The sequence below is a fragment of the Pezoporus occidentalis genome, unplaced genomic scaffold, assembly GCF_034315485.1.
Source record: "Pezoporus occidentalis ecotype Australia unplaced genomic scaffold, CSIRO_AGI_Poc_V1 ctg83, whole genome shotgun sequence".
Lineage (NCBI taxonomy): Eukaryota > Metazoa > Chordata > Aves > Psittaciformes > Psittacidae > Pezoporus > Pezoporus occidentalis.
In genome coordinates this window covers 2,517,407-2,540,715 of record NW_026916192.1, presented here as the reverse complement: position 1 = coordinate 2,540,715, position 23,309 = coordinate 2,517,407, and the positions used below count along the sequence as shown (strand labels likewise).

Below are 23,309 nucleotides of genomic sequence, written 5' to 3'. Positions count from 1 at the left end.
TTAGTGACATTAGTGAGTAGTACTGGCAGAATCTGTCCTTTGCATTGACTGCAACCTCAGCCTCATACTCAGAATAGCTGAATATACTGTCACAGCAGCTGATGAGCTGTATCAATGCCAGCTTTACCAGTTGATAATATTTCCCATCCACTGTATTCATTTACAGGGTTATAATGAGTATTGATAGGAAGACCTTGAATTCTGACATTAGTGCAGTTGGCATGCTACATTTATCATTCTTCACTAACGTTGTTAAGACCAGGCATAATGATTTCAGTAATAGCTCAACATTACACTGAGTGGCTTCTGTTTGACAAACTGTGAAGTGGCGCTAGCAATGGCATACTGTTGAAATGATCATTTCCGACCCATGTAGAACAGTTATTGTAACTATGTATTCCCCACTGGTTAAATTATGACTAGAGTCTTGACTGTTCTGGGGAACAGGCAGCAGCTATATATTCCTGACCTCTCAACACAAGGTACCTAATCTTCTCTTCCCTCTTATACTCACAGGGTAACAAAGAGAGTAGTTACACAAATTCACATACAGAAGATGTAAGTACAAACAGAAAACATATTCAAATTCCCAGCCTTTCACCATTTTGCTGTTTCCCTCTTACAGTAATTTCTGGCCTTGGACAGATTTTATACAATTCAGTTGCATAACAGCCTTTCAGTGAACCATTAAATTGCTTACACATACCACAGATTTTTATGACAGATGATAAAAATAAAAAATGACAAAAGACCTTATTGAGGAAATGAAAGGGATTTATTGCCACATTAAAACCCCCAAATTATCCTAATTAAGACTGATCAAGAGGCCCAGGGATAGTGGTATATGAATTTTGTAGCTTTTAAAAATACTTCTTAGGTCATTTCAAACCTACTTTAAACTGAAAGGGGAGATTCAGGCTGGATGTGAGGAAAAAATTATTTACAATAAAGGTGGTAAAACACTGGCACAGGTTGCACAGAGAGGTGGTGGATGCTACGTTCAAGGCCAGACTGGATGTGGTTCTGGGCAACCTGAATTGAAGATGTCCCTGCTTATTGCAGAAGGGTTGGTTCCAACCCAAACTATTCTATGACTCTACTTCCAAGAATATATCAGAATATCTGGTCTCTCTTTCTCTACTAACTATAAAATCAATTCCAAATTTGAAAAAGTAACAAATATTAATTATTGAAGTAGTAATAAAGTACTCTGTGCATGTTAATTATTCGAGTGAAAAGGCTTTCATAAAAGAGAGGGATTCCTTCAAGTTCATGACAATAGGAGAACAAATGTTTCATTCTAAAGTTCTTCTAAACCTAATCTCAGAGTTTCTGGGTTAAAGACTAGTAGTTTCCCATTTTTATGAATATGCCTCGTCTATAGGTATTCATAGAATCTAACAGAAGAAAGTCTCAAAACTGAGTACAATCACATTGTATGGATATTTAATAAATACTGAATCATTTAAAAACTGTTTAAGAGGCATTCCTCAAATGTCAGGTTTTTTCAGTGTGTTTCAAAAAGTCTACTGACTCTGTTTGAAGAGTTCTAAAATTAGCACTCAGCATTCTGATACAGAGACAGATTCTTAACACCATCATTTTTTTATTTTTTTTGTTAAAAAACAGGAGCTGGAAGCAAAACACCTTGGATTTTCAAGAGGTACCCTAGCCAGTTTGCCCCTGCCCATCCCTTCCTCAATGGGGAAAAAACATTTTCATTTTTTTATGCCAAGTTCATGCTATGTCAACTGCTCAAGTCATTATCTTGGAACTTTGACAATTTTATCTGTTATTGGAAGACTTTTGCATAAACTGAACAATAGAATACTGGAAGAAAGAATGTTGCCCAGCTTTAATGAAAGGGGTTACCATTTTGTACCAGCAAAAAATATCATAATTTTAGATGCAATCCAAAGATGATCTATGATCTCATAAAAAAATTGTCTTCTAACACAGAAGTACATTGGCAGCTGAAATGTGGACTATTATATCCAAAACTGTTACTATGTGCACACAGTTTTACATGAAACATTTACAATGCTTTACTTCAAGCATACTTGCTAAGGAAAGCTTAAAAAAACCTTTGTTCTCTAGTACATAGAGAAGACCAAAGTGTATGAAGGGAGTTCAGATCCTTAAAGAGAGATTTTAAAAAGGCATGAGTTCACTGTAGAGATTATTTATTCCTGCAGTGAAAGTTACTGGAGGTGCTTCATATATGAAGACATAAAATTGAGAGTTCTGAGACTCAGGCAAAAGGGCAAGCTTCAAGTCTGGGTCCTGCTGAGGATGAAAAGTTCTATTTATGGCTTTGAAAAATGTGAAGTTGAGCCGTTCCAAGCTTTTGGGGAATTTTGCCCATCAGCAAGAATACAAAACATTGACTTTCTCAGTATGTTCCTTCATTTGTTTGCTTATTCCTGTACCAAAAGATATAACTTGCCTCAGTGACTGCAGTCAGCCTCAGAAGTCCTCCAACATTACCTGTGTGGCCATGACACAACCCTTTGACTGGTTAACAACCAGTTCTGTTGGCCTAAAGAGTAATGATTCATGTAAACTTCTAAACTAGGAAAGATATTTTTTTATTTTTCAGCAAAACATTTAAGAAGCTTTTGCCAGATTTTCCATCTTGTGTGCTTAAATTTCAAGTATTTAGAAGCTTTAGCAAACGTGGTTTTAAAACTCAAAGCAGTGTGTTTGAGCATAAGGGATCTCACTGACAGATGAATCCTATCAACCTTGTTAAGAACAAGGACTTACATTTAAGCACATGTTTGGGAACTTTGCTGTGTCAGACTTAAGTTTTAATAGATATTTTGCTTAATGTTTTTATTTACACGTGAAAGTTAGGTCTTTGGTTGTCATAGCTGTTCCCAGAACATGAGTGAGTAGTAGGGATGAGTTCTGTACTCAGAGTGATGAAACAATCACTGTCATTTCTCTTTTTATTAGCTAAGAACTTTAATACAAGCAAGGAAGCGTGCTTTTAGATACTTTTCCTGGTTTGACTTCATCTTACACTTTTCCCTACTTCACTGTATTTATCTGCCCAATTTTAACATTCCTCTATTGAGGAATCATTCAGAGAAAGGCCAGCATTTCCAGTAACAAGCTGAAGAGACTTACAAAATGACTCAAGATCCTTCTTTCTGTTATGACACAACACAGACAGATCATTAGACTTTGCAGCACATGCCTGAGAGATTATAATAGGAAGAACTTATTGAATAACAATTAGATTAATGGCCAGATACTGATTGATGGGCCAGGATACACTCACTAGAAAATTTCTACTAAATACTGAAAAAAAAAAAAATTTTTTTTCCAGCTTGTCATTGCATTTCATTCTCTAAGATATTTAATCTTTTGTCACTTTACAGATGTAATAACATTCACAGTCATCCAAAAGTAAAGTTCCCAGATTTCTGGGTTTTAGAAGAGAATCAGATGATTCTGAAATGAAAAAAATAATACTCAGAAAATGTAAGAAATCCTTAGCTAGAACAGATGTATATATATGTATGGTGTGTATATATATATATACGGTATATATATGGATAGAAAAATTTTGACCTACATTACGCCATTGACACTAATTAGAAGACTCCCAGTGATGTTAATAGTCATTGAAACAGTACTTCATTCAACTTGTTCCCTAAAGTATTCCTCAGGGAGTAACAGGCTGTCCATTGAAGTCTTGTGTATGACTGAAAGTCTATGCCTCTGTTTTACATATGTTCATTGAATTAAAATAAATCAATCTTCTATTATCCATGTGCTTAGTGCACTTTTATCAAAACTAGCAGTTTGCCTGAGTTGCAGTGGGTCATTCAGTCACTGAGTAGACTATGCTGGAAAATAAATGTGGGCAGCTGTACAAGATGCGTAAGAAGACTCAATAAGAAAAAAAACCCCTGTTAATGTATATTTCATGGGGCAAAAAAAGACTGCGATGTAGTTTAAATTCATAAGATCTTTCTGAAAATTTGTTTAGATTTTCTTCTTGGATTTTGGAAGTTCGCTAACATTTTGAAGAGCAAGAGGTATTCTCAATGCTCTGAAGTGGAACTGTTTGTCGCAACACTATTTCAAGAATTATATGACCTACAGAAGCAGACAGTGCTCAGTTATTTAAAAAATATTTCCCTTTAGAACTGAAAAATTAGAACTTTGGAACATGAGTTTAATGTCCGACATTTCAATCTACTACAGATGCAAAATAATACTGCTTCTTAGCAGGGAAAATATATTTCTGAGCAGCCAACAAAATGCTGAAGCAGCTGTAGAATGAGATTCCAACAAAGAACTATGACTAGTGATCAATTTGAAAGAGTACAAGAATTCCTGTACCTGTGCTTTTGGCCAACTCTGTACAGACACCTGAAAGACCTTCCAAAACAAGAATTGGTTTTCACTTCGATCTTATTTCCTGCACCATCGGCATAGAATACTTGAACAGAGCAGTCACTGTGGTTTTGTCTGCTTTTGCCTTCATGCAAGAAAGCCAGTGTTTTTAAATTTAGATGGTAATAATATGTTCCCTGTGACAGAATAATGTACAAAACCATTGTGAAATATGGCTTGCTTGAAGCTGACAGCAATGCAGCTGTTCACAGAGAGTCCTCTCGTTTCTTTTAAATCTAGAGCATCTGCCTTTCTAAAACACTTCAGTGTTAAGTTTCCCTAATGAAGACATTTAGCACTGCAGGAAGAAAAGACTTTTCCTGTGTTCTGGGAAGTATGGTTAAGACTGGGTGGGGAATAATATGAAATCTGAATATTCTAGGAAAAAAATAGTAAGGGAAAAGCCCAGAACAGGCTTTCATTACTGTAATTTAAGCTGGAATCTTTTCAACCAGTGCTGAAGCAGTTTGCTGACAGTGCTAGAAGACAAAATTGTCTTGGGAGAAAGGAATCACAGGTTTGATGTGGTAGCTGACCGAAAGTTACAGTGGGGTTAGAGGCACTTTAATGAGCAAAACATCTCCAGTGTATTTGTTTCTGGTGTCTAGAGGTCTCCTCCAACATTTCCAATTAAAAACCTGTATTGGAATTTTCTTCTACAGGGTAGGAAAAAAAAAAAAAGAAACCTTTGCCACAGAGAGAAGTTGATTTGCAGATATTCATCTGGTTCTTCATTTAGAAAACTGAGTCCAATTCTGAGCATTACGTGGGTTTTCACAGTTGCATACAGATACTATTAATGATCCAGGCGCCTGTCAGTGAAGATATGATTTTCATGGTTAAAATAGGAAATGCATTCATCTGTTTTACATAATACAAACAGACCTGGATAGAGCCCAAAGGGTCCATCCTTGTATTCCTATGCAGCTTGAAAAGAAAAAAGTGAAGGAGTTTCAAGGGAGAGCAGTAACAGAAGCTGAAAGGAAATAACCGTTTTCTTCCTCAGACTGAGCTGCTGCAGTCTGTGTGCACCGACCAACAACAGCACTCAGGGGTAAGTAGCAAGGAATAGAACACATGAATAGAGAAATGGATAAATACTTCCTGCTATTGATGCCTTATTTTGTTAAACTGATCTATCGTATTTACTTGGAGTTTTAACTGAGGTGAGTTATTATCTTTATTTATTATAATGTTAGGGATATTATTTACCGTAAAGTTTTGGGGATTTTTGAGGTATTTCTCAGATTCCATATGAAGGCTGTACAGCTAGTTTTTAACATGAAGAAATTAGGAGTCCTGTGATATTTTGCTTGTGATACAATATGCCAGAATGTGTTCTCTCTGTGATCATTAGGAATATAGGAAAAAAATTCCACTGGCTATATTTTAGCTGAAAAAGTAGGATTGTTCTTTCATACTTGGTGCTCGCAAATCACACATTTCATAACCGTGAAGGTATTCCTCCAAAACTAGCAATCGGTGATGGTGGCAGATTAATTTCATAACTGTCTGTTACACAGGCTTCATTTCAATACTGATATATCTGCTTTTTCAGTAGAGAGAGGGATTTATGTCACAGTTATGTTATGGAGAAGGTGGGGCTGGAGCAGGGAAGAGGGAATGTTTTCCACTGCAAGTGTCCCAGTGCTTTTATTTGAGACATGATTTGGGCATCTGGTCTCTTTCCTCCTGCCACTGCTCAGAAAAAGAGTTTCTCTAAAAAAGCCAACAGTGTAAGAAAGTTTATTTCTATGAAACCTTTAGATCTGCTCAGGTAATCTAACAGTTGTCCAGAATGACTATGGCTGCATTTTGCTGTAGAGTTTGAAGATGCCACATGTTTTTATGCTACCTAGTGCTTAAGATATTGATGTATATTCATTGTCAACCTATAACAGCAGAAAAAGCCAACCCCAAACAACCCAAACAGTTGAAAAGCAACGTACAATTTTACAAAAGAGGAACTTTTTCACTAATGTGTAAATCAACATTTTGAAGTGTTCAGAGGGAGGTTTCTCGTGCCTGGTGAAATTAAATTCGCATACTTTAAAATAAATTCAACAATTCCCTTCCTCTCTCACTCTTCCTACACATTATTCATCTGACACGGAGAAAAGCTGTTCTGTGGCTTCCACACAAAAGCAAAGTGAAAAGAAAGCCAAAGATGTTTTAGTTAAATAACCATTCTTCTTCAGGATCCTTTTAAAGCACAAAACAAAATGCTCTCCAGATACTCAGGAAACATATATGTAGTTTCAGATAATTACATGTTCTATACTGGTAAGCCACTATATTAAGAGCACATTAAGATTTTAAAGGCAAACACTAAAAAGCAAGGAAATGCCAGAATTCTGGTTGCCTATGCAACCTTCATTTGGCTCCTTGTGCATATACTTTATGATGCATCCTTGAAATGCATGTTCACACACATTTTTCCCCAGTAATCTATGAAGGCAGAAGTATTAATATATTCAGCAGCTTTTATCTAGTGCCTATCACTACAGTACCTGCTCTACAAAAGCTCTGAGCAGCGTGGGGCTGGTGTGTCCACCTTACATAGTTAATGGGTGTGCAGAGCATCAGAGAGAGGTTTAAAATGACTAATTTTGACTGCCTCACTTGAGACATGTGTACTATCATCTTCCAGAACCATTAAACAAGGCAGCATTTTATATGCTTAGAAAATAATGTCTACTAAATTCTGTTGTGGATATTTGTCTATCTGACGATTTGCACATCAACTGTAGTTTAAAGATGAGCACCCTGTTTAAATGACTTATTCCATTCCCCCATGAGCAATCTGGCAGGGGCAAGGAGAAACCCCACTTTTCCAAGGCCTCTTCTCTATCTACTTCTTCCCACATTTCCCTGATCCATTCACAACTTTTGCAGCAAAGCCATCATACAGTTTCTCAGTGAATGACTATAGAATATCACATTAAGATGACAGAGCCAATGGTGTGCATGTGTGTGTCCTAGAAAAGACTTCAGAATATAAGCCAGCCCCAGACCTTTTGCCACACAGATCAACATCACTGTTTCAGCAGCAGCATTTCAGCCAGTAGAACTACTTCAGAGAACAACAGCATAACTGAACTGAACCAGCAGATAGGGATGAATGTAAAACTTTTACCACCACCCATCAGTGTTTTCCAACAGAAAAACAGTGGTCCAAAATCCTGGATTCCGTTTGAAGCTCTGGGCAAAATCGTGCTTTGAGTTTAACTTTTTTTCTTTCCTTTTAAATCTCTCCAGCTGAGTTTTGTCTCTATTGAAATTTTGGCTCCGGATCTTTCTTTCTTACTTCTAATCCTACACTTCACCATTCCCAGGCACAATTTTTCTCCTCTTAAATCCAAGACTGAGACAAAGTTTTAGGACATGCGCTTTGAAGGCAAAGCTGATTAAGAAGCTGTTCTGCCTTTACCTATTTGTTTCCATTCCCACATGTAGTTCATCATCTGCACTCAGCTGCTTGTCCTAAATTTTTGTTCACTGAATGGTTTCTGAGGCAATGTTGTGAGGTGTAGCACTGAAATAACCCATCTTATTTATTTGTCTTTAAAAAAGAACTAAATTTACATATTAAAGGGTTAAGGAGACTCTCAGTGCCTTTTGGGGATAACAGCTTTTTCAAGTAAACCTAGATAAAGTATTTTAATCTCCCTTTAAATGAACAATATGGGTTTTACCATTAGATTTAGAGTGTTAGTCAATAGATTGAATCTATGATGTGTAATTCCTAATAGCACCAATCTTCATACCTGTAAAAAATCTATAGTGGCTATGTTGCAAGCATGAAATGTTATACACAAGTGCATGCTATGACTGCTATATTATTATTGATATTACGAATTGATAAATTATACTTGATTAATTTATGGATCTCAAATGTGTGGAAATATTTTGTCCACCACCAACCGCTTGTTCTGCTGGCAATCCACCACTATTTAGCGATTATAAAGCAACCCCGAGTTAACAGAATGTGATTTACATAGGTTTTAGAGGGTTGAAAAGGAGTTGGTTTATAGTAGACTTCATACGGCTAACATCATACTATTTACTTCGGTGTGGTCTTGTCACAGAGACAATTGCCCAATACAACTTCAGACTTGAGTGACTGGAACACTTCTCCTCACTGTCCTTGTGGTGTTAGAGGTGAACAAATCTCAGCTGAGAGTGGGGAGAAGACTTTCAATTTTGTGTTAGCAGCTTTTTCCTGGTCTGTGGTTTTGACCTGAACGCTTAACAGGCACTTGTGGTAAAGAGAATGGAGTACACAGCTGTTTGGAGGAAGAAATCTACTAACCTGGGGAAGTGGAAACATTTTTCTGAGTGAACAGACATAATCTGAAATCTAATTAAGTACAGGAGGTATGAAAATCCTGAAGGCCCATGCGGCGAACTGGATTAGATTGCTCTTTGATTTGCAGCAGTCACTTTACCTTATTATTGCAGTTTGCCTTTGCTATTTCTAATCTCCATAAGAGATGTCTGAGAGAGGTAACTCTGCAATGGTTTGACATTTTACATCCTCTTTTGCACTTCTGAATAAAGACTCACTTTTCACTGAAGCAGCTGGTAAGGAACCTAATAGTGAAAATGCATTAACTGAATTAGATGACTGACTGATCTGATTTAGACAAAAGTTCCTACTATGACCTGGGAAAATTTCCTCATTTTTTTCCAAGAATTAAACAAGAAGGTTTTATTTTACCTTAAAAAATTTGAAAATTATGGATTTTTTCATGGCACAAGAAATCCTGTTACTGTGTATTTCTAATATTTATGAATGCACTTCCATTTGATGTATTTTTTTTTCCTTGTTTTTTACTGGTGAGTCCTGTGGCAGATGCTCAATAGATAAAATCACTAATAAACTGATTTCATAAGACCTGTAACAATTTATAACACTGATGGTCAATCTGCCCTTGAAAAAGTATTTTTAAAAGTGCTTAGTTCTCTGTGGTAGGAAAGTTTTGTGGTTACGACACTGGGCTAAGAAAAGGATCTATTCTATAACCAATTCTTCAAAACTTTGGAAAAATCATTAAAATCTATGCCTCAGTCTGTCTTGTAAAGTTTGACTGATGCCTTCCTGAGTATTTAAATTGCCATCTCTTCAGAAAGACAATAATTTATCAGTTATTTTCTTGGTAGTTTCTACAGCAAGTTGCAGATCTGCAGCTTTTACAGAAATCAGTCTTGAATTCTAAGAGGCTAGTTTATAAAAATGTTATTCATTATTGGCATGATCACAGGTCCCATCACTGTAGATAATCTTGAGCCATATACCAATAAGGGCTGCTTTGCTGTGAGTAGTGATCACACAATCATCACGTTAAGTCAGAGATCTAAAACAAGAATGAAGATGTCAGAGCTACCTAGCAGCAAATGTAAATTTAATCTTAAGATAAAAGCATATCAAGTATACCCAAGTGGCTTATTGCCAGAGATGCTAATTAGAAAGAACTGTATTATGCACACAGGCGTTTGTTCCAAATGGCTCTTCGGGGACCAGGTTAAGGCAGTGTTTCTCATGTGTGGTTTGTTCTGGTTTTCAGAGGTTGTTAATATTTGCATAACCATCTCAGTGAAAAAAATATGTCAAGCAAGTAAAATAGACTTAAATGTGACTCTAGAAATGTCAGTTTTCACTGAAAGCAACTTGTAAGACTTGAGGAGATGAAATTTTAAGGAAAAACTGTAAATTACAGACAAGTATTAACTGCCCTAATACAGCCTGGATCACTGCCTCTTCAGTACAAGTCACAGGGATAAATAATGTTAGATGCAGTAAATGACTGCTTCATCAAACAGCTAACCCCAGAACCCACCAAAAAAAGACACCATTCTGCTCAGCCCTCAGTTCAAAAGGGTTTAAGTGGGTAACAGCCAAAATACAATTGTGGGGGACAGGAGGCACAGTGCACCCAGCATACGGGTACTTTGCTTCTAGAAAAGGGACTACATAAAAATGCGGTGATTAGGAAAAAAGGAAACCCTAAATTAGTCCAAGAAGCCTCCAAGTTGCCTATGAGTTGGTAAAAAGATAGTATGTTTGAAACCCAGGTGAAATACATGGCTAACTCAGGATAAAGCTGCCCGAAAATACCATGGACAGCAATGGGAAAGTTAAGAGGATACTGTAGGGAGTATGTTGGCATTCAAAATTAAAGCTTGCCCAAATGAGAACAGCATCACCTTAGAAACTCTGTGCATCTGTCTCATTTCCTGCTCACTAGCACTGCACAAGTCTTTGCCTAAAACAATGCTGAATAGCTCCTGTCTCAGGGAAGGCATCCTCCTGCCAAAGCAATTGCCAGGAATGTCCTCTCTTTTACACAGACATCCATCCATTATCTGACGAATCAAATGGACATTGCAAAGGACAGTCATACCTTTCACAGCGAATTAAATTACTTGCATCTCTTTTACTCAAAGAAGATAAATGAAGCCCAGAGGGAGAAAATGGGTTGATCAAGGCCACCAGACAAGTCAGTGGCAGGACTGCACTAAAAAAATATAAATCAACAGTACTCCTAGGTTTGGAATATCTTGGTCTAAACACACTGGTGGTCTTTATGAAAAGTGAGGCAAGAAGTGCAAATAGTGTCCAATGTATGGATAACTGTCTGAACCCCCCTCCCCTACACACACTGAAGTGCAAATGCCATAAATCTTGGGGTAGAATCCTGAGCTGGGAACACTGGGTGTGTTGGAGGAATAACTAATGTCTCCTGATAAGGATTTGCTGAAAAACAAGTGAGCTGCCCCTTAGCAACATTTTTTCCTGATATATCCACCAAAGCTAGTTCTGCAATGAACTACTCTCAGTCATAGCAACACCGTAATTATATTTGCTAAGCATTTAGCAACTGTGTTACTGTATGTCATCACAAATAAATAATACATTTTTGAAGAGACAAGGAAGGGAAGTGTGAATGAGGAGCTGGTTAGAATCATTTCACCTGGTAGGCAGAACAACCAGCCTGGGTGAGGGTGCTCCAAGCTGTCATTGGGGACCATCATAAACAAAGCAGCTTCCAGCCCAGAATATGCTAAATGACAATTAACTTTGTCAGAGAGCTTTTGCTTATCAAAAGCCAAATGAACAACACAAACCTTATAGTACAACAGCATCCAGCAAAGAGAAAACTGGTTCATTATCTTATTAGGGAAATAACATAGATATTGGTAGACATCAGCACATCAGCTGAGAACAGCCTGACATTACCAGGTAGGATAGGTGACTGGGTAGAGCAGTCTACACAGGTGTCCCTGCACGTACGATTTCAGCAGCCTGAATTACAGATTTGTCCTCCCACAGGCTCTCTTTGGCTGTTAACACTGCTCTTTCGATAGCCATGCTGCCTAGGGAGGCCCATTGCTTGTGAAGATATCACCATAGTCATTCCCCACCCTCATGAGCTATTCCCAACTGGTCATGACTAAGCCACACAAGCTGGGGGAGCTACACTGCTGGTATATTCTAGGGTAAATTGCTGGAAGGTCAGGGCAGTTTCACCACGTCCTGTCTGCCTCTTATGCAATGCAGAACCACTAAGCTCTGAGAAAGGGAATCAATGTACCTTGTGCCACAGCAGCTCTTGGAAGCACCTCTTTGCTTCTTTGCTTTGCACTTGCCCTGGGCTCTTACTTGCATTATATTACTCAGGGTCCCTTAGCTCCTAATGGGGCCAGATCAGAGGAATTCATGCTCTCCGTTCTGCAGTGGAGGTGCATGTGGTGCTTTACTATACCTATTCAGGCTGTCTGTAATGTACTTGCTCTTATATATCCAGCTCCCAATTTACAGAGAAGCTGTGCATGCAGATGTGTCAGGCCAGTTTATATATAATACAGCTGTGAATCTACCCCATGGGCACAGTTATGACAATTATGCATGCAAGCTCATAATGAAAGAACAAAAATATCTAATTAAACATGAATTTGCTATTATGCAGCAAGTAGAACTGTACAAGTATATAAATAGTGCACACAGCTCTCCGTTGCTGGATGACACAGGATTACTGCTGTGAAATTGCTGTTAAGCCTTTGAAATCCCTTCAAAATGAGGCATCATCAGCAAGCATAGAAGAAGATGACAAAGAGAGAAGGAACATGAGTAGAGACAGTCATGATAGAGATATGAGACTAGCTGAATTTTAACCTGCAAATTAGGAACTGCAAATGCTATCTCCCAGTATTTAAACACATCGTGTCACCATCCCTTCTCCAACCACATTACCTTCACAGATGTTTCAGGTTTAATAGATTATCTGACATTTTAAAAATACAAGTGAAGAGAGTTGCTAATATATTTAGACTGGGGAGCTTCATTTTGGTCATCTCTGCTTCTAGCTTCCTTTTAAAACATTTACTAGGAGCTTCATTCCTCTTGGCTTCTATGAAGTGGTGATTTTAACTTATTTATGCTGATGAGGAACTTTTCAATATCCTGTCCCCTTTTGTCGCCATTACAGAGAAGAGGGCAATGATTTTTAAAGGAAACTGGTTTTTATCTAGAACATGCAAAATTAAAATGATACTAGAAAATGCAGCATAATTCAGTTTTACAGAACTCTAGAGACCTAGTTAAAGAATACCTGTTAATGGAATAGATTTTTCATGCTTCACGTATACAAACAAATTATTTCAGGGAATACATAGGCCTACAATATAAAATCAGAGTCAATTTCAAATGTAATGAAATGGTAGAAACTTGACCTGATGAAAGCAATGATTTGTTTAAACATCCCATGACTTGTTAATTGTACAACAAATGCTCAGGTTCTCCCATTATGCAGTGGTTGAAGCAGAAATTGCCACATGTGACTAATCTGACAGTTTGTTGTAGTATTTAATGCAGCCAGCCTCCTCTCAGCCTTCTGCTTCTGGTTAATCTGACTGTAGTGATAGGACAAGGGGAAATGGGTTTAAAACTTGAACAGGAGAAGTTCAGGTTAGATATGAGGAGGAAGTTCTTTACTGTGGGGGTGGTGGGGCACTGGCAGAGGTTGCCCAAAGAAATGGTAAATGCTCCATCCCTGGCAGTGTTCAAGACCAGGTTGGACAGAGCCTTGGGTGACATGGTTTAGCGTAAGGTGCCCCTGCCCATGGCAGGGGGTTGGAACTGGATGGCTTTCAGGTCCTTTCCAACTTGAACCATTCTATAAGTCTGTGATTTATAACTCTGCTGCTAGCTATTACTTTAAAACTAAAACAAAGGACACAATTCATTCATACAAAGCATAGGTCACTGCCATCCCGTCTTCCCATGGGGCTGCTTGTGCCAGCTTTCTCCACACATTTTGTGCTCCAAAGTCCTTCAGATCCCTGTTCTTTCATTCTTTCTACAGAAAGTTTACCTCCCTCCCCAGAAAATCCTCAGATTTTCTTAGAAGTCATGTAACTTAAACGAAACCATGGGTTACTGAGCCTTTATGACTCACTTTACCAACCTCTTCGGAATAACCACGTGGGCCAGAAAATTAATTAATTTCTATTGTCTATTTGCAAAATCTATTAATGACTCTTCAGAAGAAATAAGCTCTGTCGCTCACAGAAAACTGAACTAGTAGACTTTAACGTTATTTTTACAGCACTCTATTTTTACCTAAAAGTAGATCTCAGATTGTTGCAAGATTATCCAGGCACAAGCACCAAGCATAGCACCTAGGCAGCACTTTGGAAGATGAACAGATCTGAAGTATTAGAAACTTCAAGAATGCAAATTTCTGATTTTCACTCAATGGTAATAGAGGCAAGGGACTCTTTCTGTCCCTATGTCACCAAGCCACAAGTCTTCTCCTTATTTTCAGTGCCAGAGAACAAGAACTGGGCCTATTTGCATGGCATTGGCCTGGTGCCCTTTGTAAGCTGTACCTGGCATGTACCACCTGCACTGCTACAAACAGCTGCCCAAAGTGGAGAAAAACAGAAGGAGCCTCTCAGCTTTCCCATTACCTCAGATAATGACAACTTTTCCCTGTTTTTCATGTTCCTCTCAGGAAGATGGAAGATAGGTGATAATTCCCTTTCAATACAGCATTTAACAATCATCTGGAAAGAGATAAATGCCGTACTCCAGGGAGATTTGCAAAGTGAAACCTAATTATAATGTATAAAATGAGACAGCAGTGCAACAATCTGCAAGCCCAGAGATCCTTGGAGCTGTGTGAATAACTGATATTTTACTAGGCTGGCAGTTCTGAAAAACTATTTTAGAATTTTCCATTTGAAGGAAACATTCAGCATTTCGTACTTTGAGAAACTGAAGGAAGTTGAAACAAATGGTTTCATAATAGAAATATGAATCAGAGTTTTTCTGGCGGTGGAGGGTAAGGATACTCTTCAACTCAAAGGTGTCACTGAGAAATTTTATCCCAAACATTTTCTCCAGATTTTGCTGTCTTAAGACAGATTTTGCTGTCTTAAATGAACTGATGGCATAGGTTAAAAGCCTTTGGATCTGCAGAGCTGTCAACTGTCACTATAGTGAGCATCACACTTGGAACTGGGGATTATAAAATTATAGAACCAGGAAGTTGCAAAAAAATCTTCAGTTTTCATGCAGAAAGCTGAACCTTTTTTAAATCTTCCTGGCTGCAGACAAGGAATGAGGAGGCAGCCATTAGGCTAGAGAGTCCTTGATGGCAAAACAAAAGCCAAAGTCAACCCATCAGGTAATCAATCTTGGTATTCTGGATCTCTGACTCATGATTTTAAATAGGTTGAGGCAAAGAAATTTGGTTTGGCCTTCCTTAATCAGATGTTTACTGTGAATATGCATTTCTGTGATTATTCAGAAGCAATTTATGCCAAAAGACACACTGTATTATATTACTGCATGCATTCAGTAGAAAGGCAACTTACCAAATGCCATTATGAATGCACTGAAGTAACTGAAGTTAACTGTCATTTGCACATATAGCAAGATGCAAACATGTATCTGTCATTCCATAAGTACTGAAACACAGTCTGAAGCTTCTCCCACTGGGCTACTTTTTTTTTTTGGAGTAGTTCATTATTCAGTATTCAGAATTCATAATAGAGGGCAACACATCCCTGAATAACGTTTGGATTTTAGGGACCTTCTGTAAATGAGGGGCTAATATATAAATGACCCACAATGCAATTGTGTTCTTGTAGACATAGCTCTTGCTTTTCTCTCAACTGGGAATGGAGCTGGATTCACCAGCAAACCAAGAAACAGACCTTCCCCCTGCCCTGCATGACAGAGCCCTGTTTGAGAGAGGAGAAAATCCCAGGAAATTTGCATTGCTTATCAGTACACAAGTGAACATTGCTAAAGGTCCAAAACAATGCTTGGAAGATGCTTGTGAAGTTCTTCAAATGAAATATTGAACAGGGGTCTAAAAATGAACTCTAGTTATTCAGAGTAAAGAGTGTAGTAAGAAAATTGGTGTTATTGTAGAGGAGAAACAAACTGTTTACTTTTTATGTTTCTGCTCATTAGAAGTGTGATTAAATTGAAGAAGGCAAGATGAGATAGACCATGTGTCATGTATTTCCACTGAAGACAGCCAGGCAGCATCATATTTGACTTTAAAATCAACTCCCCTATAGCTGTGCATCCTAGCAGAGCTTGATCGTATTAAATGTCATGCTAAAAACTATTACTTTGCTGTGTTTGCATGAAGTAGCTACTGGTGCCATCCCATCTGCGGCTCAACCCTCATTAGCCTCTGCTCATTTTCTAGAAAGATTAATCTATTTAGAGAAAAATCATGGCAAGAAATTATGCTTGTATAGCAAGGTCTCATTCTGCAAATTGTGAGAGCTGTGAAGTTGTCCTTCTGTTTGCGCCGAACCTAACGCCACGGTGTCAAAGAGATGATTAAATGAGTCTGCAAAAAGGCGTATATTGGCAATCCTTGGCTTTTCCTTTGTAACTGAGGTTACATGTATGTAGTCAGAACTAGCCAAGAATATAGGCATTACATGATTCATACATACACTGTGGCAACTACTGATCAAATGAGGTCTAAATACACACACACTTCATGTACAGCTACACACTACAACCATTGAAAGCACTTTCCTGTGACTGCCAGTGCAGTCATTCTCCACAGCAGTCAGGTCTGTTTAGAAAATCAACAGCTACATTATCCACTTGTGCACCTTCAGCTTCCACTCATTCCAGACAGTACTGACCTCACAGTTTCTGGATTCTTTCATGTTCATAGCAAGATAAGATACATCAGGCCACTGGGCAACTCTGTGGAATTTCCTTGGCCTGTGACTGCAGTCAGAATTTGCTGGGCTGCAAGATTTAGCTAAAGAAGCTACAAGGCAGAGTGCTGGACCACTATTCAGATGTGAAGATTCACCTTCCAGCACTGCCTCAACCTGAGATAGGTCACACCACACATTTTATTTTAGCTTTTCTCTTTTGTAGAGCTTTTGGGTGTATATCTGTATAACTCAGCTCTTATATTAACACAACAATTGGAAAACATGATACTAATACATGATACTAAGCTAAGTAGGGCTTTTTTTATGTTTTTAATGACCATTGAGTATCCAGGTTAGTTTGCAGAACAAGATGCCAAGGACCACGTTACTGAAGAGTTTGTATGTCTCAAAGTGGCTTTACAGTTGCCATGGTAAAATGAATTTGCTGAGTGCCAAAGTGCATCATGGAGTTAGAGAGTTGTTTTCCTTCTTAAATGATCAAAACACAAGTTAAACCCTGCAGCTAGCCTGGAACATGTTCAGCAAATACAAGTTAGCAATTTGAAACAGGAACATTTGGGGTTTTTTAGCTAGTTTTGCCAGTTTTGGCTTGGGAGATGCTTAACTGCCGAAGCTTTTAATTTTTAATATTTACTAAGTAGTAAGTGCACTGCCCTTCTCCCCACTCCAGGGGAAGAAAAAAAGAAAGAGAGGAGAGAAAAAAAAAAAAACAAACGAGAAAATACAAATCAGAAGAAGAAAAATCAAAGAAAAAAATACCAGGAAAAGAGAGCGCAAGAGCCCTTCAGTGGGAACTGCAGTTCAACTCTGTTTACAATCCTTTCACCCTATATTTAGCATTAGAAATATGAACATTCAAGGTGTGTAACTTGTACCTTAACTTATTTTATTTGAAAGTCAACATACAGGTGCATTACTGAGAACAGGTTGGAAACAGCATGGCTGAACTAGTCAAACATGGCAGTGGGTTCTGCATGGGCACATCTGGCAGGTAGCTTAGATGGATTTACAAGATCTCTGATGCTGACTATGCCACCCTAAAATCAAGCTCCCAAACCTCTCTCGCTCTGACCTACATGAGAAGTAGCTATTTTATAATCAAATCCATATTACCAGCAGACTTCCTGATAATTTAATTTTTTCAATATGTGATTGTGTAATATAATGTAGAATATTGCATGCATACACATATACTGGATAGAAGTATTATGTAGAATACAGACACATATGGAATACCTACTGATTCTGGGGAAGGTGGAGCATGCATGCGTTTGTAGTGCATAAGCAAAAAGCCCAAAGCCAGAACCAAACCTGAGGAAAAGGATGGTCTGTTTTGCTCCAAAAATTGAGCTGTTCTGCATCACCCTGCTGCCTTGCTGGATGCAGCTGCCCAGCACAGGCTCATACCCCGTGAAAACTCTTCTTGCTGTTCATGCAGCACGTAGTTGCTGTTGAAAGTTGAGGTCACTGAGCAGAAGTGATGTGTACAGAGGCAAGAGCCACCACGTGATGTCTCATTTTGCTTCTTGCCATCCAGACCCCTGTGCTGGGGCAGCAGACAGAAACGTTCCATTAGTTTCACATCACTTTCTGGCACTGACAGTCACTGCCATCGTACAAGAGATTGATGGCAACACCAGATCTGTGCACCATGGCTTTTAACAGCAGTGCAGGTTTCACCCAGCTCAGGCATGGGCAAATGATCGTATTTCTGTCAAATCAGCCAGAGCTGTGAAACAGTTTAGGCCAGCTCGGTGCTTTTTGTGCCAGATTGATGCCAACTGCGGGAAGACAGACAAAGCTTGATATGGCATGAAGTGCAAGTAGCACAGACAAATGCTACCTGATCCAGCAAAAAGCTTGCAGGAGCAAAGTTGATTGATCAGCATTTTTTGAACGTGCTTTACATGGAGAGTGAATTTCTACTGGATCTGCACTTTGTATCATTGATATTAAATGCCCTAAAACTAGACAGAGTGGGTGCCAGCTGAAGACTGTAAACCAAGGCCTACTTAGTGTCTGTAACTTCTAAGGGTTAACCTACCTTGTGGAAGAAAAGTTGTGTTAGGGAATCTGAGTTGCTGTATCTAATTCAGTGCCATGCACAGATCACAGAAATATGTAACTCCTATCCAGGACCCTCCGAAGTTGGCTGTGCTTCTCAGAGCTTCATTTAGAGCGCCTACTTATACAAATGCTACAGTGATATTTAAGCACCCTGGTTTGTTTAGGTTGCTCAGAGATCTTTAGCAAAATACTTCACTGTACATTTTACAAATATCTCTTGTTTCCATTTCCTTACTAAACAAAAGAAAGAACAAAATCATAAGATGTGGTTTATATTCAGCTTTAAGCATTCTGTATTGGTTTTGGTGGTTTTACTGTGAATCACATGTTTTGGGTAATATGCCCCTGGTTTTTTTTTGCAAAAATGATCTCTGAGTGATCCCACCAGGAATGCACAAGACACAGAACTCACATAACTCCAGAGTAAATCACTGGAACAGCACCTGGGCTGTGTGGTCAGCCTGTGAAGGAAGTCACTGAGTGCCAGCACATGTCAGAACAGTAAAGCCTAATGGATCAGGTGCCTGGAAGCAAGACATGAGCTATTCAGTATAAAATGTCCTCTTTAAACTCCTGGGGAGGTATTCTGTTTGCTGATTTATTGTGACAGGAATTTCTAGTCCTGTGCCCACACAAAATGTCATCGCAGCTAGTATCACTTTCATACCTCTGCAGGAAGATCATGGGGACAGAATAACACCTGCTCTGCTAATCATGGGCCAGTTGGGCCAGGGTCAGGCTTCACTGCTCAGCAGCATGAGGAAGTTCTGTTGCTTCATTAGCTGTGCCTGTTTCCCTGCTTGAAGGAAAACCTGTTTTTCACTGCTGTCAATGCAGTATCCTCAAATTTGCTTCCCTCAGCACTAAGGGACAAGCTGGGTGGGCTTCTAGCAAGTATGTACTTCATGCAACTGTGTGGAGAAAGGGTGTCTTGTCGATTACCCTGACTTATTTCCAAATAAACATCATTCAAAGGCTATACCAACAGCCAGATGTCAGAATCATCATTTTTTCTTCTTTCAAGCTTTTCCCCAGCAGCTTTAAATAGAAGAATAAATTTTCCACAGGGAAAGAATCTTCTATTAATAGCATTAGATCATTTCAACACTTGAAAGGAAGAAATTAGTTGAGGTCTTTTTTTAACTTTTTATTTTAAAGTACTTTCAAAAATACTGTAAGTTCTTTTCTTGTGCAAGCAAGAGCATCCGCCTGCACAGCTTTCATTGCTGCAGAAAAAAAAATTGTATCTTTCTCTGAATTCAAAACCCCCAAAATAGTGAATGAGACTATGTGAAATGGCTTAAAATAAACATCTTCAAACAATCTGGTCCTATGTGTCAGCTCTTTCTTATTCTTTGATAATCTCCTCTCAGTTGTTGAAACAGACTTACACAGATTGCATAGGATGTTTGAAGATGATTGAAAGGACTTCTGCTTATCTGGTGCAGTGAACTGCCAATAAGAGGTGATGTTCCAAAGGGCAGTCTCAATAATATTCCTTGCTGTATCTTTTCATAACGGAGAAAATTTGGCCAGATACATTTCCATGATCTCACAATCTAAGATATCTTCTCATTCATTTAAGAAAATGAGAGGAAAACAAGCCGCAGGCTTCTCTGCTTTCTCCAAATAAACTTTGTTATCCTCTTATGTAAAACACTAAGAGGATATTCCAAGTGGCAAAGCGCTTTATACACAGCTTCACTTAAAAGCAAAAACATAAAACATGTTTTGTTCTGCAGTCACAGAAATTTCAGTCATTTATTGTAATGAATGGGCAATGTCAAAGGAACATATGGTATTTTTAGCTCTGCTTCATTACCCAATGTGGTAAACGAATCATGAATACTTGTAGCATCTAAAAGCTTTCTCTGAGAAAAAAAGCTTTTCCTGCATAGTCTTGATTAAAGTCAGGCTGTTATTGTCCAGAGGATCAGTAAACTGCACTGAGCAGGAAGAGAAGGCTGCCTGGAGGATAAGAAGTCAGATCTGTACAAATGGTGAAATGATAGCAAAAAACAGAGTTCATGTAAAAGCAGAATGTGTGTAGAGAAGAGGAAGGAGAGTCTAGTGAGAAAGGGAATAGTCTCTGATGGGGAGATGCAATTTCAGTGTGACAAGCTTCTTGTCTGACCTTAGGTTCAGGAATTTAGGACTGAAGCTCTATTTAGAGGCAGATGAGCTTGAGCTAACATGACTGAAACAGGGCAGCATAAGGCATAATAATGCCTACAGATGCTATAGAGCTGACAGGCACAATTGATACCAATACCTGACCTGTCTGATATCTTCTGCTCGGTCTAGACGGGAGACAAAATATGAGGGGTCTTACTTACTCTAAATGAAATTTCAGAATGAAGAATGGTTTTCTGCCATGAGCTTCCCCTGTTTCTAAATACAGTATTATAGGTAGTTATAACAGAGATTTGGGTTGGATATAACTTACATTGCATAGGAAGGAACAGGCAATGATGAACATGTTATCTTAGAGTAGTGTGGATCAGCGTGGCAAGCACTGAACATCCAGTTCTCATAAAAGCCTGTGGATTTCAGAGTTTCTTGGAACATCACAGGATCAAATCCAAATTATGCCTAGACCAGTGAAACTCCATACCATCATTACACAAAACAATCCACTAAGTCAACAGCAGCCTGAAATATCTGCAAATGCCAAAGAACAATGGCATAAATTTCCAGACAAAGCAATATGGAAACCTTTAAATATCTTGCTTTTCATTCCACTAATCAGATTGGGCAGTTAAGGTATTGTCACTTCCTCTATTAGGTCCCAGGTAGGTTTCTGGTACCAGGAAGTTTTCAGGAGATTTTTGTGGCTTTCTAGTGGTATAGTGGTACCCTTCAAAACACAGACAGGCTTCCTCATGAGGAAGCAGTTATAATAATACTGGGGGGGGGCGGTCCTGTTTCCAGCTCTCCATGACTCATGCAAGCAGCTGAGAACACAGTTCAAATATGAAAGCCAAAAAGAAACTGAGGAGAGGGAGTAGTTATTCCACTTCTCTTTCTCTTGGAAAAACTAAAAAATACATAAATTTAGGTCAGACAGGGTAAAAATATTCCATGCTGGTTTTCCTTCCATGCTATTTGGGCTTTGTGAGGCTTATAAAACCAGGCCAGGATATGGTTGAAGTAACACGACTATCAGTTACTTGTTTAATAAAAACCTCATGCATTTAGCTCATATTCTATGGTGGGTTTAAAATGAGAGTTTTGTCACAGATATGCTTACCCCTTTTGCATAAAAAAAAAAAAAAAAATAAAAAAAGAGAAGGAAATGAGAGGGAAAATGCCAAATTTTCTAGCTGATGAAAGGCAAATGTTAGAAAAAACATTCCTTAGATGGTTCCTTCTCAAAAACACAACCCAAATGAGAAGTGAGAACTGGAGACCAAAGAAATACCTAGGATTGTTAGTCTTAACATGTGAGCTTAAAACCTGTTGCCAGTAAAATTAACAAAACTTGTTGGTACAAAGACAGTCTCCTGACATGCTTGGTATTTTGAAAGCGGTATTTTTTGTTCTTGTGCATAAGCACTGCCCCAGCAGAACAGAAGTGCCAGCACGTGCTCCATAGACACCTCTCACTACTTACACCATTACACTATAAATTAATGTGTTAATGTAGAACCGAGGCAATCTTACCTGCTCAGACAAAATGTGCAGAGCAGGATTCTAATCAGCAATTGGTGTGTACATGAAAGACAATAAAGAGAGGGGTTGTTTTACCAAGGCCAATTCAAGCTGCTACATATTCACCATCCTGGCTGTCACCACTGATTTGCCTTGACAAAGCCATGGGAAAATTTATTAGTAGGAAAATCTTGTGCAACTCAGAGTTGCTATAGAGCCTCTCTTGGTCTTCATCTTCAGGCTCATCTAGGGTGAGCAGGACAATGCCTGATGCATTAGCCACATGGTGACTTACAGAAACCTTCCAGGAGCTTAGAGGCAGATGTGAGGATCCGTTAACCAATGCTGCTATATGCTTTTAAATGCAAGTGCTGCTAGTAGAGTTTAAATCTATCAAAAAAAACCCACAACCATTTCTCAGCAGTGCCATTTTCATTCTAGTTTAGCTCATGGCATTCTTTGACCCTACTTTGAATATGCTTGCATGCTACTGCCCTCCTCCTCTGTTTATTTCAGTTTAAGGTAGTTCTTTCCAAGACGGTGTAAGTACTGTAGTCATTAAACATCATGCTTGTACATACTATTGCCTAATACTTGTAGTGTCAGTAGCTATCTGTAAACATATTGTTGAGGTTGATTATGTGACTTCTGCAGTTGTTCTAAGTAGTACAACCTATACTAACCCACAAAGTTTCTCCTTGAAGAGGACATGAATATTAAAATTGTATTTAAGACATTTCCCTCCCCTTCTTTCAAACATAACCATTGCATGGAATTATTACGATGTATTTTCTGCCTTGTTTTTAGCAACAATTGTCTGGTTTGTGTGGCAGGAATGTTTTATGAAGCCAAAAATTAATACAAAACTCAGTTCTTGCAGTTGAGAAAACCTTGCTCCAATTGAGGAAATCAGAACTTGGGTTAAGCATAAAGCCCTTTCTCTACTAAATTCAGTG

The 23,309-nt window shown here is 38.6% G+C and overlaps 1 protein-coding gene and 1 long non-coding RNA gene across 5 annotated transcripts in view; one reads left to right on the top strand and one right to left on the bottom strand.

Moving 5' to 3' along the window:
- Positions 1-23,309, top strand: part of PHACTR3 (phosphatase and actin regulator 3) — a 107,350-nt gene that overhangs the window by 24,816 nt on the left and 59,225 nt on the right. The window contains exon 1 of one of the 4 annotated variants that reach the window (XM_062604171.1): positions 5,328-5,464. The exons of 2 other annotated variants lie outside the window; for them this stretch is intronic. The gene's annotated coding sequence lies outside the window, so the exon portion shown is untranslated. Of the gene's footprint in view, positions 1-5,327; positions 5,577-23,309 lie in introns of those variants that run through there. One more of the 4 variants, XM_062604170.1, reaches the window with a different exon arrangement.
- Positions 4,976-22,501, bottom strand: LOC134156270 (uncharacterized). Its single transcript, XR_009961873.1, has 2 exons — positions 22,366-22,501; positions 4,976-5,222 (listed from the first exon to the last, which is right to left on the bottom strand). It is a non-coding gene; the product is annotated as an uncharacterized LOC134156270 (long non-coding RNA).